We start from the raw sequence: 17,213 nt of genomic DNA, 5'->3' as shown, positions 1-17,213 counted from the left end.
GTGAATACCACTAACGCTCTAAATTGGCAATTAGCCACGTCAAGAGTCACGTTAACTTAGTTAACGTGAATTCTAACATGGAAAGGAAGACCATGCCAATGTTAGTGACACTCACCTTTGTCACTAATGTTGGACTAAGCCCAATTGGCCACGTTAAGAGTCACGTTAACTACATTAACGTGAACTCTAACGTGGGAGGAGCAAGGAGTCGCCAACGTTAGTGACACTCACCTTTGTCACTAACGTTGGACCAAGCCACTATGATCCACGATGGCTACCACGTTAATTGCATTAATGTGGAAGCTAACGTGGAGGAAGGAATGATGAGCCAACGTTAGTGACACCCACCTTTGTCAGTAACGTTGGAGATGGCTATCACCACAACGTTAGTGGCCACGTTAAGACAATTAACGTGAGGCACTAACGTGAGAAGGGGCGTTTGGAGTGTTAGTGACAAAGGTAAGTGTCACTAACGCTCTCGAGACTAAGGCATGCCCACGTTAAAAGCCACGTTAGTTATACTAACGTGGACTCTAACGTGAGAAAAGGGGGGCTAAGAGCAACGTTATTGGCAAAGGTAAACGCCAATAACGCTTGCGATGGACTAAGAGGCAATGTTAGTGGTCACGTTAGTGCCACTAACGTTGAAGTTAACGTGAACCATCTTGGGCTAGGAACGTTAGTAAAAAAGGTGATCGTCACTAACGTTCTCGAACCCACATTTTCACTTAACGTTAACGCCACTAACGTCCATGCCTACTTCACACTTTCTCTACAAGTAAAGCTGAGCCCACTGAAGATTCCAAACTGCTTCAAACTCAAGATCCAAAGGCCCATATCCAAAGACTTGAAGAGCCAACTAGAAGATCAGAAGAGTAGTATATATAGGAGTAATTTTGAACTAGAGAGGGAGCTTTTGGTATTGGGAGAACTACTCTCTGTATAATTTTACTTTCTCTGCAACTTCTAGTTTTACTTTCAGAATGTATTCTCCATCTTTGCTTTCCATTCCCATAGCTATGAACAACTAAACCCCTTTCATTGGGTTAGGGAGCTCTGTTGTAATTTGATGGATCAATAATAGTTTTTATTATTCTTCTTCTTTATTTTCTCTTGATTTTACTAGAAAGCTTTCAATCTTCATCCAATTGGGTAGTTGTCTTGGAAAAGAAGCTATTCATACTTGGATCTCTTCGAAACCTTGGAAGAGGAATGAAGAGATCATGATAGAAATGCTTTCTCATGTTGGACCAAATTAGGGTTTGGATGGATATAGTTACATATAATCCTACCAACACTTTGATTTGGGAATACATCTAGTATAATCAGTGACCACTCTTCATCTCTTCTCTTGAGCAATTAGACCAAGGAATTGGCTATTGATCAAGATTTTAGAGATTGAATTACCAAGGAATTGGAATTCAATCATTTAAGATTGCCAAGGAGATCAATGAATACATTGATTGAGGAAGAGATGAAGATGAACTTGATCCGGAGAATACAACATCTCCTGAGCCCAATGAATTCCCCATTTCTAATCTTACCCATTCTCTTTACTTTCTGCCATTTACTTTTATGTTCATTTCCCCATATCCCCATTTAATATTTTGCAATTTACATTCCGCCATTTATATTTTGCTCTTTAATTCCAGCATTTACACTTTCTGTTATTTACTTTCCCGCCATTTAATTTTCTGCAATTCTCAAATCAAATTCTGCTTAGCTCAACTAGAACATTCCTCCAAAAATTGCTTGACCAATCAATCCCTGTGGGATTCGACCTCACTCTATTGTGAGTTTTTACTTGACGACAATTCGGTATACTTTCCGAGGGAGAATTGTTGAGAGACAAGTTTTCGTGCATCAAGTTTATGGCGCCGTTGCCGGAGATTGATTTTGTATCAACAATGATTAAATTGGTGGATAACAAGATTGAGCATTTTTCTTTTGTTTGATTTAAATTCTGTTTGAGTAATTTACTTTCAGTTTTAGTTATTTCCTTCCCTTTACCCCTACCTGTTAGTGGTGTTCTCGTAGTTGTTACAATTTAGTTCACTAACCCACTAACTGTTTGATATATTGCATCACTCACACTAACAGCATTTTTTTTAACAAAGAATACTCTCTATCTTTCTTTTGCTTTGGCCTTGTTGGTTGTATGACAGGTAGAAGAAGCGGGGCTTCAACTTTCTTCAATTCTGAACCTGAGAGGACCTTCCTTAGACTAAGGAGGGAAGCAAGAGGAAAGAGAATTGTTGGTGCTGAGGAAGAGGAAGAGTACTTTGAACCAGACATGGATGAGAATATGGAGAACCATCATGAAGAAGAGGCTCACAACCATGGCAGAGAAGGTCCAGCAAATCATGCTGGGCAAGAGAGAAGAGTTCTGGGCTCTTACATCAATCGAAACCCAGGAAACTGTAGAAGTAGCATTCAAAAGCCAACCATACATGCCAATAACTTCAAACTAAAGCCACAACTCATCACCCTTGTTCAGAATAACTGTTCATTCGGAGGAAGTGTCCAAGAAGACCCCAATCAACATCTAACCACATTTCTGAGGATATGTGATACTGTAAAGTCTAATGGTGTTCATCCCGACACCTATAGACTGCTTTTGTTCCCTTCTCACTCAAGGACAAAGCATCCAAATGGCTGGAATCCTTCCCGAAAGAGAGTTTAACAACCTGGGAAGATGTGGTGAACAAATTCTTGGCGAGATTCTATCCTCCTCAACGAATCAACAGGTTGAGAGCCGAGGTACAGACCTTCAGGCAACAAGATGGTGAGACTCTATATGAAGCATGGGAGAGGTTTAAGGATTTGACAAGAAGTTGCCCACCAAATATGTTCAACGAATGGGTGCAGTTACACATCTTCTATGAGGGTCTTTCTTACGAATCAAAGAAGGCAGTAGACCACTCATCTGGGGGACCTCTGAACAAGAAGAAGACCATTGAAGAAGCCATAGATGTCATTGAGACTGTAGCTGAGAATGACTACTTTTATGCTTCTGAAAGAGGCAACACTAGAGGAGTAATGGAGCTAAATAATGTGGATGCACTGCTGGCCCAGAATAAGCTGATTATCAAGCAGCTGGCTGACCTTACCAAGAAGATGGAGAGAAACCAAGTAGCAGCAATCACTACCTCATCAGCAACTCAAGAAGGAGTAAATGCAGAGGCAGAGGGTGATCAGGAACAAGCCAACTACATTGGACACTCACCTAGGCAGACCCATGATCCATATTCCAAAACTTATAATCCTGGTTGGAGGAACCACCCAAACTTTGGGTGGGAAAATCAACAAGATCAAGGCCAAGATCAGAGACGCCACAACCCCAACAACAATGCAGCTCACCAACATTCGACACAGAGATCATATCAGCACGCACCTAACAACACACCTCAACATCCATACCAAAGCCAAAATGGCCCTTCTCATCACTCCAACTCCAATTCATCAACATCTGAGGATAGACTCTCAAGGAATGAAACCTTACTTGAAGGCATATGTAAGGAACTCCAAGAGAATAAGGTGTTCAAGGAGGAAGTTCGAGCTAATCTCAAAAACCAGGGAGACACCATTCAGAGGCTAGAATATCCAGTGGGATACCTCTCTGAGAAGATTCCCAAACCTACTGACAGCTTCCCAAGTGACACAGAGAAAAACCTGAGAGGTGAAGCAAAGAAAGTAAGATGGGAAGATTGCAAGATGGTCACTATAAGTGATAAGGGGACTGAAGAAGAGCTGAACAAACCATTAGAACAACCTGGAGGTACCTCAGCAAAGAAACAAGAAGAGGCTCACCAAGAAACCAAAATTACACAGAAGGAGATGCTGAAACTCTATGCACCTTTTCCCCAAAAACTCAAGGGTGGTGTAGAAAAGAGAATATACACAAAATTTCTTGATATGTTTACATCTCTCTATGTGAACATACCATTCATCAAGGCTCTCCAACAAATGCCCTCATACATTAAGTGTATGAAAGAGTTGCTGACCAGGAAAGGCTCACTCAAAGGAGGGCAAACAATAGTGATGAATAAGGAGTGCAGTGCTCTCATTCAACCAGAGTTGTCTACAAAAAGGAAGGACCCAGGGAGTTTTCACATCCCCTGTGCCATAGGAGAAACAATGTTTGACAAAGGACTCTGTGACCTGGGAGCAAGCATCAACTTAATGCCTTTATCCCTTATGAAGAAACTGCAGATCAATGAGCTAATGCCCACAGACGTAGTCATCAGGCTGGCTGACAAATCTCAAAAACAAGTAGTATGAGTGGTTGAAAACGTGTTGGTGAAGGTTGGGAACTACTTCCTTCCCACAGACTTTGTCATATTAAAAATGGAAGAGAGTCACCTTCACCCAATCATATTGGGAAGACCATTCCTAGCTACAGCCAGAGCGCTCATAGATGTGGAGCGAGGAGAGCTAATACTGAGGATACATGATGAACAACTCGCATTCAATGTCTCCAAACCTTCACAAGATGCAGATCAGGAAAGCAAGGAACCAAGGGAAGAGCACGACAAAGCATTGGTGGAAGAAACAAGCATTGAAGCACAAGCTGTACACCTGGGAATCCCTTTGGTTGATGAACAAGACAGTCAGCAGTTGTCACATAAAAAGGAAAACCAGGAGGAACCTAAACCACCAGAGTCATATGAGACCAGCAACAAAATTTCCTTGGAAAAAGAGGTCACAAAGAGCAGGGCAACATCAAAAGGAACAAAGAAGAAGGCACCTAGGAGGTGGAGAAACAAGAAGATCCCTACAGAGGACTTCTCTCCAGGGGATAAAGTGATCTCAGCTTATTTCTCAGTTATCCCACCTCATCTCCCCACCATCCCATCTCAGCTACCTAAAGTTTTCACCATCAACAGGATTCTCTCCTTAGAACATGTGGAGATCCTTGATAAATCCAATGGAGATATATTTACTGCGAGGGGGGAAGATTTGAAGCATTACCAACCACCTTGACAAAGTCAGAACGTCAAGCTAGTGACGCTAAAGAAGCGCTTCATGGTAGGCAACCCATGTTTTATATGCCTTTAAGTAGTTAATAATGCAAGGTTCATGAATTCCAATTCAGCTCTGACATATACTTGAATAAATCCTTTTATGCAACATATAGTGAAGAACAAGTTTGATGTTCAAGGCACACTAAGAGGATATGAATGCAATTCATATCATGTCACTCTTAGAACCTTGAACCAAACTTTATACACCACATGGCCACAAACTAAGTTTGGTGTCACCAATGTTGCATACATAGACAATTCAATAGATAGTTGGTTTCCAGTCATGAATAGCACTTAGTTAGTTAGAAACAAAAACTTTTAAAAAAAGTAGTTATCCCATTTTGTTTTAAATTTTGCCACCACTTTCTACAATTCCGTTAATCACATCCCTTTTGTTTTGTAGGAGAATTGATGGGACAATTGAAAGAGGAAGGGTTCGGCCACCACAAAAGGAGAGGACTATACACGTGTCTTCAAGGGGAACGCATTGGGAAATGTTGCCATCCAACATTGGAAGAATGACACGCTTGGAAACTGAACCAACCCGCTTCATAAAGTTGATGATCCTTGTGCTCATCCCATGCTAAACCCCATCCGTTCATCACACAACCACTCTATCAATCCACACCTTTCATTCACTTACCATCTCCCTATATAAGTGACTCTTATTCCATACTCCCTTTCACATTCCAATTTTCATCCTTTACACTTCCCACTCTCGGCACCCAACTCCCTTTTTACCCATCAAAGACACACTCCCCACCTTCACATATCAACTGTTACTCATGGCGTCATCGAGCTCCAAGAGGTAAAAGAGGAAGGAACCGGTGGAGAGCATCCCTTTCGATGAAGGGAAATTCAAAACTGCATTCCATGAACTCAAATTCGAACGGATAAAGCTCAAAAAGATATTGCATGAGTTAACATTCCAGTTTAACGAGGATGAGTGCCCACAGATTCGAGAGAAGATTGAACAAAGGGGCTAGTAAAGGCTCATGAACCCAGAAGCAAGGATAAATGCAAACCTCATCAAAGAGTTCTATGCAAATGTGGTCAGAGAAGACAAAACCAAGACCCCCACCTTCAAAAGTTATGTGAGAGGAACAGAGGTGGACTTTAGCCCCAATGCCCATAACAAGGACTCTTCAGCTGAAATCACCACATTTTAATGAGCCCAGTTATCATGTAAGAATAAGTAATGGCCCCGACAATGATGAACTTGAAGAAATTGTGAACGATATATGTGTTATAGGATCTGACTGGGAAAGGTATTCGGATAGGAGACCCCGGTTCATCAGGAGAGGAGACCTCATCCCGGAAGCCAAGGGATGGTTTGAGCTCGTGAGGAGATCTATCCTCCCAACCGCGAACAATTCTGAGGTTAACACTTCTCGAGCTACTATGGTACATTGCTTAATAAAGGGTGGAGGCATCAATGTGCACGAGATTATAGCTCAGGGGATTCAAGAGTCAGCCGAAAAGAATGATCCAGGTGCTAGACTTTGGTACCCCAGCACCATCCTTAGACTGTGTACGAAAGCCAAGGTAGTCTTCGAGGACAGCAATCCAAGTTGGGCGAACCATGAAAGGTTAGTCATGCTACAGCGAATAACTTATGTGGCACCCACCCAACAACAAAGAAGGCCTCAAATAGGGAAAAGAACATCACAAGAGGGACCTCACTGAAAGAGCAGAGGATTGATGGTTTAGAGGTTATAAAAACTCTCGTTGTGAGTATAGTTACTAAACCAAGCAATCAACCTTTCTTACAAACGTGTTGGGTGTCACAAGTAACAAACACCTTAAAAATTGTTAACCGAGTATTCAAACCTCGGGTCGTCTTCTCAAGGAACTACGAGGAAGTATGTTCTTATTATTGGCTATAAAGGTTGTAATCGGGGTTTAGAAGGTGAGAAGCAAGTAATTTAAATGACGAGTGAATTAAATGGCAAGTAAAAATAAATAATAACTGTAAAAAAACTTTTGGCAAGATAAGGGAAATTAGAAGTCCAACTTAGTTATCCTTCTCAACAATAATGAAAGTTGTATCTTAATTCCACTTGGTCAACCTTTACCAGAGCAAAGGAAAGTTAAGGGACTAATTAAATTGACCTTTGAATCCTAATTATTTCCTAAGAAAAGGTTGGGATTAATTAAGTTCAACTCAATTAGCAAGGTAACGATTATCAATTATGTTGAGTTTAATAACTGTTGAGTTACTGAATTCTTAACCAAAACCAAAAGGGGAAAAAGTAACTTGCTGAAATAATAAAAGTGTCCTTAGATGGGAAGCAATGGCAACTTAAATCAAAGAGAATAATCATAAAATGAAAATACCTCAAACTATCATTAATTCAATTAGAAATCTGTAACATGGAATAATTCGTAAATTATAACAATCAATTCAAATGTTAGAATAAATAAATGAAAGTAAAACTAAAAGAACATTAAACCTGGATCCAGAGTTACTCTTAAAACAAGAAGAAATCCTAAATCCTAAAAGAGAGAGAGAGAAGATCTCCCTCTCAACTAATTCTAAATCATTGAAAGGTGAAAATATGCGAGCTCTCTTTGAATGGAAGCATTCCCACACTTTATAACCTCTGGTCTATGCTGTCTGTACATGGATCTGGGCCAAAAAGGGCTTCAGAATTCGTTGGGGGCGTATTCTGTAATTTCTGGTGCGTGGCCTCTGTCACATGTCTGCGTGGGTCACGCGGTCGCGTCATTCGGAGCTCTACCTTGCCACGCGATCGCGTCAGTCATGCGACCGCGTCATGTGTATTCTGCTTAAGGCGCGCGGTCGCGTCAATCATGCGGCCGCGTCGCTGCTGATTCGTGCTTGGCACGCGATCGCGTCATCCATGCGATCGCGTGGACACCAGTTTCTTTAAAGCTCCGTTTTGCTTCCTCCTTCCATTCTAGTATGTTTCCTTTTTTCATCCTTTAAGTCATTATGCCTTTAGAAAATCTGAAACTACTCAACACACTAATCACGGCATCGAATGGAAATAAAGGTAATTAGAATAATTAATTTTTAAAGCTTAGAAAACATGTTTTTCATTATATGACATAATAAGGAAGGGAAAGTAAAACTATGCAATTAATGTGAATAAGTAGATGAAGAGTTGAATAAATCACTCTAATTAAGCACAAAAGAACTCATGAAATATGGGTTTATCACTCACCGAGAAGAATCTCATCAAGAAGAATACCAGCAAGAAGAGTACTATGATCCAACTAACATCAACTTGAATCACATTTACGGAGCCATTGAGGAGCTAGCAAGGGGTTATATGGAGGGACAAAAACAACAACTGCACATTCAAGCCCAACGGATGGATCGTCAAGAAGAACTGCTCTCTAATTGGATAGGTCAGCAGAGGGAGTGGCAGAAGCAACAAATGGAGCAGCAACAAGAACAATACTCCCAGCTCACTCAAACAAAAGCATTCAATGAGTTCAGTGTGCTCAATGAGGGACGACAACTACATAGGGAAGAGTTCAACATAAACACTCAAGCCAAGTTGAACTATATGTCTGGGCATATGCATAATTTTCACTCTGCAATCCCTAGGTATGATACAGTCCAAAAAGATCTAACAGAACAAGAGGAAACGAAGGTGAAACAGCAGAAGGAAACATTGAAAAAGAAGATGGAAGATGCTGGCTCCTGGAAAAAGTTGATTGGAAAAAGCAAGGGAAGTGGGGTTCAAGCACTCAAGAAAGACACAAAGAGGACAAACAAGAGGGAGAGCATGAGCACTCCCATGAGTAAAAGGTGGTGGAGTTCCCTCTTTGTTCCATCTTTTTCAAGTTTTAAATAAGAAAAATCATGTATGAAATAGAACATGCTTCCATGGTAATTTAGGATTTTAAATTCTGCCTTTACGTTTACTGCTTAGGTCTATGCTAGCTGTGCCAAATTATCTGCTGCATTTTCACCTTGCTTACTTGTATGCTTGTCCTTTGAAGTCAAATAAAAAGAGATGTTATGAAAGACCAGAGTGATGTTCAATTTGTGGATTAAAGTTCTTAAGCTTGTGGTGTAGTAATTACTTAGCTAAGTTGGTTCACCAACAAGGTAGGAAGGCAACTATCTGTCCTGAATCATATGCTTGAAACACACCCCATGAGACTAGCTACATAACAAGATCCTAATTAGAAAAAGAGAAAGAAAAATGAAAGTTGAGAAATAAAGAAAAAGAACAAGAAATAAGGCTAGGCACCAAGGATTGAACCTTAAGGCATGTGTCTGTGGTGCTCTTGTGCAAAGGATATACTTGGATGAATAAGCTCTCAGGGGTGCCTTATCACTTGGTAACTTGGATTAACTAAACCGAGATTATCAGCTGAAAGTCCACTATCAAGAGTAACCTTTGCTACAGAACACTTAGTAACCCAAAGAGGTACTGGACACCAAGGCCTCAAGTAAGAAAATAACAAACCATGTGCCTGTGGTGTGTATGTATGGGGGAAAGAGACTTGAGGGAGTAAGTCTGAAAGAACTTGAAGTTATAGTAAACTCTCGTTACAAGTATAGTTACTAAACCAAGCAATCAACCTTTCTTACAAACATTTTGGTTGTCACAAGTAACAAACCCCTTTAAAATTGATAACCGAGTATTTAAACCTCGGGTCGTCTTCTCAAGGATTTGCAGGGAGGTGTTCTTATTATTGGTTATGAGTCTTGTAAATTGGGGCTTTTGAAAGTAAAGAAGAAGTAATTTAAATGGCAGGTAAAATAAATAAATAACTGTAAAATAAACTTTTGGCAAGGTATGAGAAATTGGAAGTCCTATCCTAGTTACCTTTATCAATGATGATGAAGATTGAATCTTAATTCCACTTAGTTAGCCTTTACTTAGAGCAAAGAAAGGTCAAGTGACTAATTAGTTTGATCTTCAAATCCTAGTTAATCCCTAAGGAAAGATTGGGATTATTGAAGTTCAATTCAATTAGCAAAGATAACAATTATCAATCATGTTGAGTTTGATAACTCCTGAATTACTGATTTCTTAACCAAAACCAAAAGGGGAAAAAGTAAATCTTCTGGAATAAAAATGTCTTCAGATTGGAAATAACAATAATGTAATTAAAAGAAAGTAATCATAAACTGAAATACCTCAAATAACATTAATCAAAGAGTAATCAGTAACATAGAAGAATTCATAAACTAAATTGAGAAGATAAATAAAAAAGAATGTTGAACCTGATAAAAAGATAATTCTAAAAGCAAAAGAAATCCTAAATCCTAATCCTAAAGAGAGAGGAGAGAACCTCCCTCAAAACTAAATCTAAATCATGAGAAGTGAATTTTGAGAGCATGATTATGAATGGATGCATTCCCCCACTTTATAGCCTCTAATATGTGTGTTCTGGGCTAAACACTGGGTCAAAAACAGCCCAGAAATCGCCCCCTACGATTTTTGCTACGTTCAGGTCGCAGGAAAGTGACGCGGAGGCGTCATCCACACGTCCGCGCGGATTGAAGTTCGCAGATGCGACGCGGGCGCATCATTCACGCGTTTGCGTCACCTAATCTCGGAGAAGCTATGGTAAATTATATATCAAATCGAAGCCCCGAACGTTAGATTTCCAACGCAACTGGAACCGCATGGTTTGGACCTCTGTAGCTAAAGTTATAGCTGTTTGAGTGCGAAGAGGTCAGGCTGGACAGCTTAGCAGTTTCTCCAACTTCTTGTATTCCTTCCACTTTTGCATGCTTCCTTTCTATCCTCTGAGCCATTCCTGCCCTGTAATCTCTGAAATCACTTAACACACATATCAAGGCATCTAATGGTGATAAGAGAGGATTAATATTAGCAATTGTAAGATCAAAGAAGCATGTTTTCAATCATAGCACATAATTAGGAAGGCAAATGTAAAACCATGCAAATAGTATGAATAAGTGGGTAAAGAGTTGATAAAAACCACTCAATTGAGCACAAGATAAACCATGAAACAGTGGTTTATCAACCTCCCCACACTTAAACACTAGCATGTCCTCATGCTAAGCTCAAGAGAAGCTATAAAGATGAAGAGGAATGGTAGATTAATATGAAATGCAACCTATCTATATGAATGCAACTACATGAAGAATGCTTTTTTCTACTTGGTTTAAAAGTAAATAAATTCTCCAAGAATAAATATGAACTGGATTTCACTAATTCAAATCACATGAAGTACAAATAGGCTTGTAGAAGAAAATAGCTCATGAAAGCCAGGAACAAAGAATCGAGCATCGAACCCTCACTGGAAGTGTATACACTCTAATCGCTTAAGTGTTTTATGTTCGATTCTCTCAATTCTCTACTAACCTTGCTTTCTAAGGCTTGCTCTTCATCTAACAATCAACATAAATTTAATGCATATATACACATATCAAGAGGTCTTTTAAAGGTTGTAATGGGGTTAGGGTCAAGGTAGGATTGTATTTGGCCAAGTGGACTAAAATTTGAATCCTTAATTAACTTAAACTTTCCACCTAACTTTAGACAATCAATGTAACCATAATAACACATCTAACTATCCATTAACAATGTTTTACACATATTCATGCATTCTAATTTCAAGTACAGTACATATGCATTGCTTTCATCATTTACTTTGGGGCATTTTGTCTCCTTTTTGCTTAATTGCTCTTTTTTCTTTTCTTTTTCTCACTTCTTTTTTTATATATATATATTTTTTTCTTTTCTTTTATTTTTCTCAATGCATATGATTAAATTATTGGATGCATGAATCATGTCCTAAACTTTTTTTTTCACATTTTCAGAAAATTCTAACATACTCAATTCTCAAACCAAATGTTTCCAAATTCAACTTTCCCATACTTAATTCATGAGCACTCTCACTAGTCTAAGCTAACCAAGGATTCAAATTAAGGACATTATTGTTTTCCGCTTAGAGTTAATGATGTGCTAAATTAAAGAACAAAGGGGTAAAATAGGCTCAAATTGGTTTGCAAAGGATAATGAAAGGTAAGGCCATATGGGTATGTAAGCTCAGTGAGACAAAGGCCTCAATCATGTAAGTGTATGCATACATCAAATAATGGAAATATAGAATTAAGCAAGACAAAGATCATAATTTTAGAGAGAAAAACACACACCAAAAATAAAATATTAGTTGGTAGAATGCAACCAATTCAAATAGGCTAAAAAATCTCACAGGTTTTGTGTGTTCAGGCTCTAAACCATGTTCCAGTATAATATTTCTTTAAACAAGTGTAACATTAAATTTTATTCAAATTAGTGAAATGCTCTTAAAAGGTTTCTTGAAAAAGAAAATATTACTTCAACCAAGTGGTAAAATATGCACAAAATCAAATAATCATGCAATCAAACATGCAAATGCAACAAATAACAAGGAAAATAAACCATTAGTGTTGAGATAGAAGAGTAACTAACCCATGGTAGACGGATTGTTCCAACTGATGCTTTTCCTCAAGGATTGTGCAGATGGGCTTGTTTGTCTCCCCTTATAGAAGTTTCTCCTTTTTCCGTCTTCGGTGGCCAGCCTGAAAGAAGAGAAAAAGAAGAACAGTAACCCAGAAAGATAGAATAAATAGAATATGGTTGGGTTAATGCCAAATAATGAGGGTCTCCATTACATGGTAGCTACAACATGCAAGTGAGAAAACTGTAAAAGTACATGGCAAATCAAGAGTGTAAAAATTTGCAACAATAGGGAAGAGAGTGCGGAAGGAAAGATAATATAAATTTATGTCAATGCAAAATTAATACAAATATCATAAAAGAGTAGCATTGACTTAAATAATATTACCTAACAGTGTAAAACAAGTCACTGAGCACCACAATAATACCAGAAAAGATATAATAGTTGAATAAGAATATTTGAACACCAATGGTGAAATAATAAATTTAGAAAAGAAAAGAAAAATATGCACAAGATTAAAATGCATTGAATGAAAGTAAACAATTAAATTAAATAAAATAAAATAAAAGTGAAAAAGAATGAGAAGGGAAAGAAGATGAAGAGAAAGAAAGTAAGAAAGAAAGAAGAAAGAAGAAAAGATAGAAGAAATTAGGATTGGAAAAGATAAGAGAAATAAGGATTTGGAGAAGAAAAGATAAGATATTTTGGCTGATCTGGATATTCTGTGTGCCGCATGTGAAGCGGACTGATGCGCATAAACTTGTTATGCTACGATTTAGGAAATTGCACGATCGGCAAAATTCCTTCCGGCAAGTGCACCGGTTATCGTCAAGTAAAAACTCACAATAGAGTGAGGTCGAATCCCACAAGGATTGGTTGAGTGAGCAATTCGGATTAGAAGTATGTTCTAGTTGAGCGGAATCAAGATTTAGATGAGAATTGCGGAATGTAAAATTGCATGAATTAAAGAGCGAGAAGCTAAATTGCTGAAATTAAAAGGGATGGGGGTGATTGCATGAATTTAATTGCAGAATGTAAAGAGAAAGTGAAAATCGGAGATGGGGAATTCATTGGGTTTTAGGAGATATTGAGATCTCCGAATCAAAACATGTTTATCTCTTCCTCAACCAATGCGTTCATTGAATTTTGCTTGGCAATCTTATATGATTGGATCCCAATCCATTGGCTCACCAATTCTCTCTAAAAACAAACAAATTCCCAATCCCTTGGTTTAAATGTTCATAAGAAGAGATGATGTTCGATCACTGATTATACCACACAGTTTCATGAACCACAATTTGGTAGGATTACATGTCACAATATCCATCCAAACCCCAATCCAATTCACTGTGAGAAAGCTTCTCTAGCATGAATCCTCCATTCCTTTCCCAAGGTTCCGAAGGATTCCAATTATGGGCAGTTTCTTTCCCAAGACAACTACCCAATGGAATTAGATCGAGAAGCTTTCTAACAAAATTCAAGAGAAAAGATTGAAGAAGAAGATAAAACTATTATTGATTCATTGAATTACAATAGAGCTCCCTAACCCAATGAAAGGGGTTTAGTGAGTCATAGCTCTGAATTCAATTACAAAAACTAGCAAAAATGAAAAGAAAAGTTCCCCAGTCTAAAAAGTCCCCCTCAGGGGCTGGATTCCCCTTTAATCCCCCCGTCTGTTTCAAATGCAGGAACTAAGGCCTTTAAATAGGCTCCCTAAATTACAAAATGAAAATGAAATTCAAAGCAAATTACAATCAAATGAAAATAAACTATTCTAGATGATTCTTGTGGCCTTGATTTGGTGTTGTTGATGGGCCTTGCTTGCTTGAAGGGTAGATTGACATAATTGATCCAAAAAAAGGATAATGATCCATTAAACTACACTCAAACGTTGCACCCCCCTTTCTTGAGTCGTCACTTTGTTCTCTTGTCAACCTTGCCAATTTGATGCCAAATATAGACTATTATACCTCGTTGGAAAGCTATGGATGTCAGCTTTCTAACGCAACTGGAAGCACCTCAATTGGATTTCTACAACTCGAGTTATACTCCATGGAAGGTGAAGAGGTCAGCTGGCCTGATTGCATGTTGGTACTATGCTCTTCTATGCACATTACGGGGCTGTTTTCTCCCTCAATTTTTAGTATCCACCATGCATGCCATATATGCTTGGAAAGCTCTAGATGTCTTCTTTCCAATGCATTTTGAATCACCTCATTTGGAGTTTTGTAGCTCAAGTTATTTATGTTTGAAGAAGGCATGGTCAAGCTGTTCCATATAACACGTTTAAGCTCCAGTTTAAGCTTAAACTGGAGCTTAAACGCTGGCACTCCCTGGAGGCACAAGCTCGAGCACGTTTAAGCTTCAGTTTAAGGTTAAACTGAAGCTTAAACGTGGAAATGAGAAAGCAACCCTGGAGGAGAAAAATAGTCGAACACGTTTAAGCTCCAGTTTAACCTTAAACTGGAGCTTAAACGTGGAATGCTCCTGGTGCCTTTCTTACTTCTGGCGTTTAACCTCCAGTTTAAGGTTAAACTGGAGGTTAAACGTGGAAATGCTCCCCTGGTGAGATTCTCACTTCTGGCGTTTAACCTCCAGTTTAAGGTTAAACTGGAGGTTAAACTTCAATTCCAGCATTATATGGCTTGGTAGTTTAAGTTCCAGTTTAAGCTTAAACTGGAACTTAAACTCCACATGTGATATTCAAGCTTCCTTTATTGATTTTGTTGCTTCCTTGCCTAGCCTCTTCTTCCCTGAAATCATCCAAACAATTGCATCAAAGTCTTGCAAAATTTCATGAGAAATCTTCCATTCATAGCATTCAAGTAATATAACTAAAAACTCATGGAATTTGCATCAAAATCTTCATGTTGAATGATTTAAGACAAGCATGACTATTTGGCCCAAATGATTACTTAAGGCTCAAGAAAATGCATAAAACAACTAAAAATAAAAGAAAAAGGCTAGTGAAACTAGCCTAAGATGCCTTGGCATCACAACACCAAACTTAATCCTTGCTTGTCCCCAAGCAAGTTCTGAATTATTGAGAAGAAAGAATGAAACAGAAAGTAAATTCATTAGCCATATCAGTAAGTAATTGACATTGATTAATGGCGTGTTCATGCAGAAAGTTGTTGCAGCATCACTTTATTGTTTCTTAGGTAAGAATGTCACTTTTTATGTTTCCACTAAAACACTGCTATGGCCTCTTGTTATTCACATATCCTTGGCAAGTTTCTTTTCTTTGTTTTTCTTTTTCTTTGAGCTTATTTGCTCCTTGTTGCTCAGTGTCATGTGTTGCACAAGCCTTTGGCATTTTCTTTTTCTTATCAGTGCACTACACATATCCACTACAGGCATTTTAGTTCACATTTCTTCTTGAGACATTGGTACCCAGCACCTCTTTGTGTGACTAAATGTTTTGTATTTAGGTTGCTCTTGATAATGGACTTTTGGTTGATAATCCCGGGTTAGTTAACCCAAGTTACCAAGTGTTGAAACACTCCTCAGAACCTATTCATCCAAGCATATCCTTAATACATAAACACCACAGGCATTTGTCTCAGAAGTTCAAACCATTGGTGCCTAGCTTATTTTCTCAATTTTTTTGCTTTTTGGTTGCCCTTTTTCAGTGGCTTTTTCTTCTTCTTTTTCTTTCTTTTTCATGGCCAAAGACATTTATTCATCAAGATCCATAGACAGCATCCTAATTTCCACTAAAAGTGACAATTCTAACTTTATTTCTTAGTGAGCTGACTATTCAATCAAACATGCATACCAACACTTAATCTTATTTGATTTCTTACCAAATGGAATTGAGTTACTTTTGTTCAAACATTTCTTTTATTTTATGGAAACAGAACAAGCATGGCAAGCATTTGTTTAAGAAGATGAAGTTATCCAGACACTTAGACTATCACTTATTTGAAAATTAAACAAACAGACAAACAAAAACTGCAATGACTCAAACTTAAAGCAGGGGTGCATGCAAACTTCAAATATCAGCAATTCAAAGTACAAGTAATTAAGTGACAATACAACCTTTTAGCATCTTCTTTGTTGTTCATCATCCTTCCTAGCCTTGGTGTTCTCTTTGATGATGATGTATATTCCTTCCATGAGATTGATTGTCTTCCTGCAAAGCTATTAGAAGTTGCTTGTTCCCCAAGCACTTTGAGAATTGGTTAGCATGCATGGATGTTTGTAGGCCTTTGAACTTAGATTGGTGTGTGAACACGAAACTTAGTTCCTTGCCATATGCAGCAATTGGGATCATATGCAGAAAACCTCATGTAATTTTATTAAGAAAATAACTATGAACTAGAAAAAGAAACTATGAACTAGAAATTAAACTATTGTTTAAGTAGTTTCCCTGATTGGTTGAAGCTAGTGACTAGTCATGCTGAGGTAGAAATGTGCTTTTAATGAAGTTTTTTTTTGGTGGAACACCAAACTTAGAATCTCACATTCACCCTTGAATTGTTTTGGTGTGCAACACCAAACTTAGCTCCTTGCAATACAGATAAATCTACTTAACTCTTTTATTGAAATAACTAGAAAAGAAAAACTACCTTTGGTTGGGTTGCCTCCCAACAAGCGCTTCTTTAACGTCATTAGCTTGACATGCTGTTCCTGACTTTCTTCCTCTTCTTCCAGTTTGTTAAGAGGAATGACTTCAAGTGGATAAAGGAGCTAGTTAGTGCCCCTTGTTGTGAATGCTTCTTTCCAGCAAGCTTTCCCTTGTGATTGGCTTGAGTAAACTTGCTTGTTGGCTCAGGAGTTGGATTG

General features: G+C 38.3%; 1 non-coding gene across 1 annotated transcript; it reads right to left on the bottom strand.

Annotated features, from left to right (window-relative positions):
• Positions 1-2,745: 2,745 nt before the first annotated feature.
• LOC148571367 (small nucleolar RNA R71) lies at positions 2,746-2,852 on the bottom strand. Its single transcript, XR_015907820.1, has one exon. It is a non-coding gene; the product is annotated as a small nucleolar RNA R71 (small nucleolar RNA).
• Between the last annotated feature and the right edge of the window lie 14,361 nt (positions 2,853-17,213).

The sequence above is a fragment of the Arachis ipaensis genome, chromosome B3, assembly GCF_059453495.1.
Source record: "Arachis ipaensis isolate K30076 ecotype BB chromosome B3, ASM5945349v1, whole genome shotgun sequence".
In the NCBI taxonomy this organism is placed as follows: domain Eukaryota; kingdom Viridiplantae; phylum Streptophyta; class Magnoliopsida; order Fabales; family Fabaceae; genus Arachis; species Arachis ipaensis.
This window is presented reverse-complemented; position numbering and strand designations above follow the sequence as displayed.